Raw genomic sequence first — 2,925 nt, 5'->3', positions numbered from 1 at the left:
TTGGGAACCCATGCCAAGCCATTTTCTTTTAGCTTCTCTACACAAAGCTTCTTCAACTTGCTTTCTTGCCACTTTGGCAAATTGAGTGAGCATCCCTGTCGGGTACCATAAAAAGGGGTACCCTAAGCAAGAACCAAAAAATCGCTTAGACCTTGTAAAAATCGAAGCCAAGAGACAACTACCGGCAAACCCCCACCTTATCCGAGGCTCGGCTAGACCACCCGGCCCACCTTGAATAGTATCCCGACTCACCTGAAGCGGGCTCAGCCCAAAATGAAACCGTAAGGCCTCGGACAAGGTGCTGATTCTCTGCCTCGCTCGAGGCCCCGCCCGTAAGGCCTCGGACGAGGTGCCGATTCTCTGCCTCACTCGAGGCCCCGCCCGTAAGGCCTCGGACGAGGTACCAATTCTCTGCCTCGCTCGAGGCCCCGCACGTAAGGCCTCGGATGAGGTATCGATTCTTCGCCTCGCTTGAGGCTAGCTCGGCAGCTACCCTATCACCGCCGCCTCGACCGGGATGTCATGTCCAACTAACGCGACCAATCACTCCCACGACGTCAGCCGAACGACAACTCAACACAGCGGAGTGACCGACGAGATGGGAGTCGCATCAACGCCATGCCGTCTGGGATAGGATGGGGCAGGGGTTATCAGCCGCTGTGCTCAACACTGTGCCCACGACTGACACCTGTGCTGCACTATGCTGCCTAACCCCACCTACTCCGAGGACAGCGCGGTGTGGAGAGTCAAGTCCAGGTCCCTATAGCCTTGGAATCAGCGTACAAGACCAACTGCTCCCTTCGAGCCTCGGCTACCCGCTTCTGCACCCCCGTAGCCTCGGGACTCGCGCCCGTCGAGCCCCCCATGATGGTTTAGCCTCTGCACCAACTAGGCCTCGGCTCTCTATGTTGTCAACATACAGCGACCGTCACGTCGTTCATAGTATGCGCCATGCCCTGCGTCAAGCCATCACAGGAGCTCCCACATCACACAGGATCAGGCGTGACCGGCACGTCGCTCCAGTACATCGAGAACAAGACCGCTCCATCGACCATGCCGCCACAGTGACGAGCTATAGGGCTCGGACACACCGCCTCTGCTCACAAAACACCATGTAGTGAACACATGTATCGGCCCTGTCCCCCCTTCAACTATAAAAGGGAGTGACCGAGGCCATTTCTAGACACGCACGCACAGACGGAGACATGACTCAGATAGACACACACGGACGAGCAATGCATAGCACTCTATAACTCACACTCCTCCTCGCTACAAGAGATCAACATCTCAAGCAACCCACGCCGCTCCACATAGAGACCTGAGACTAGCTCCCTCTCTCGCCCTGCTTGTAAACCCCTACTACAAGCACCTTGGTGCAAGGAATACAAGATCGCTCTCTCAGACTAGACGTAGGGCACCTATTGCCTAAACCAGTATAAACCTTGTGTCTCTTTGCATCACCATCCAGGATTAGGGGCATGCAGTACACTTTCACTAGCCGGTTGGGGGCCCGTTGGTCCAAAACACCGATAGTTGGCGCACCAGGTAGGGGCCTATACTGCATGTCAGCTTCGTCATCCCAACAAGTTCCGGATGGCAGACCCCGTGCAACCACTGCGTCTCAGCACGGTGATCTGGTTTGGGAGCCTAGAGTTCATGTCTCTAGGATGTGAGTACGATATGGTACTCCTCACACCCAGAGCCCCACCGACCGACGACGACATCACGCCCTAGTAGCCTAGGTGCAGGCGGCTCCTAGGCCACCGCTCTCGTCACGCTTGCTAGGCATGACATGGGCAGGACCACCCTGACACCGCGCAAGCTCACGGCGACGCACTGCGCTCTGCTGGTACCCCATGCTCGGCTGTTGGTATAGAGTTCCTGGTTGGGGACTTGTCCAGCTTAAGCCTAGGCAAGGGAAAGACACCGGTGGCACGTAGCGACACCTCGTCATCAAGCTCTACCCTACCACCTCCTGAGGAGTTGACTCTGGTGGAGCAAAGCTCGGCGATGGCACCATCCTCGTACCCCTTCGGGTTGAGCAATGCCGCCGCCGCCTATGCTTTAGCCTACGATTCTGCTCACACAGAACCCCTAGGACGCCACCAATGCTTCGCCCTCGACCTCGACGCCACTACCTCGACCCACACCCACGCTGACTCCTCGGAGGAGGACGAGGCGTGGGCTAGAGCGGACTTCTCCGGGCTTCATGACCCTAATGGCATGCGCCGCTTCATGGCCACGAGCGACTACTGCTTCGGCTACTCCGACTCCGATGACGAAGGCACTTACGATCCCACTCGTGAGTGCTTCAATGTCGAGCTTGGGATGCTGAGAGCGAGCGATGAGGATGAAGGGGCAGGCAATCGCACCCCACTCCATGAGGGGACAGGCGATGCCACACCTCCACGCGTCGAGCCCCTAGTGGCGCAAAACGAGAACCCTGCCCACGAGGAACTTCGACGCCTTGACTTGGAGCAGCTCCGTGAACTTCAGGCCAAGGTCGAACAAGACTGATTCCTTCTGCAGCAGCTCTAAGACACTCTCGAGCAAGAGCAGTGGGGTCGCGGTGATGGTAGAGCAGCCCGACGGAGGGCTCATGACGTCAACCACCGCATCAATAAGGACGAAGGGGGTGAGCAACCCCCTATCTTCAATCGCGCTAGCCAGAACGTCATAGTAGCGGTGATGCTACTCTAAACGATGCCCAAGCCCTCTACCTTAGAGGGGCGACGGATCCACGACAAGCTCCAAGACCTCCTCGAGACTGCCACGGTGCAGCACGCCAAAAGTTCCACCTCTCGATGGTGTGGAGGTGCCTCAGAACTTCCCACGGCACCGCCTCGGCAGGATAGGGAGGCCTCGGTTTGTCCCAAGCCCGCTCGGGCACCGACAGCCAATAGGGCCCCCCTCGGTGCATGACCG

This window comes from Miscanthus floridulus, chromosome 5 (genome assembly GCF_019320115.1).
Source record: "Miscanthus floridulus cultivar M001 chromosome 5, ASM1932011v1, whole genome shotgun sequence".
In the NCBI taxonomy this organism is placed as follows: Eukaryota; Viridiplantae; Streptophyta; class Magnoliopsida; order Poales; family Poaceae; genus Miscanthus; species Miscanthus floridulus.
This window is presented reverse-complemented; position numbering follows the sequence as displayed.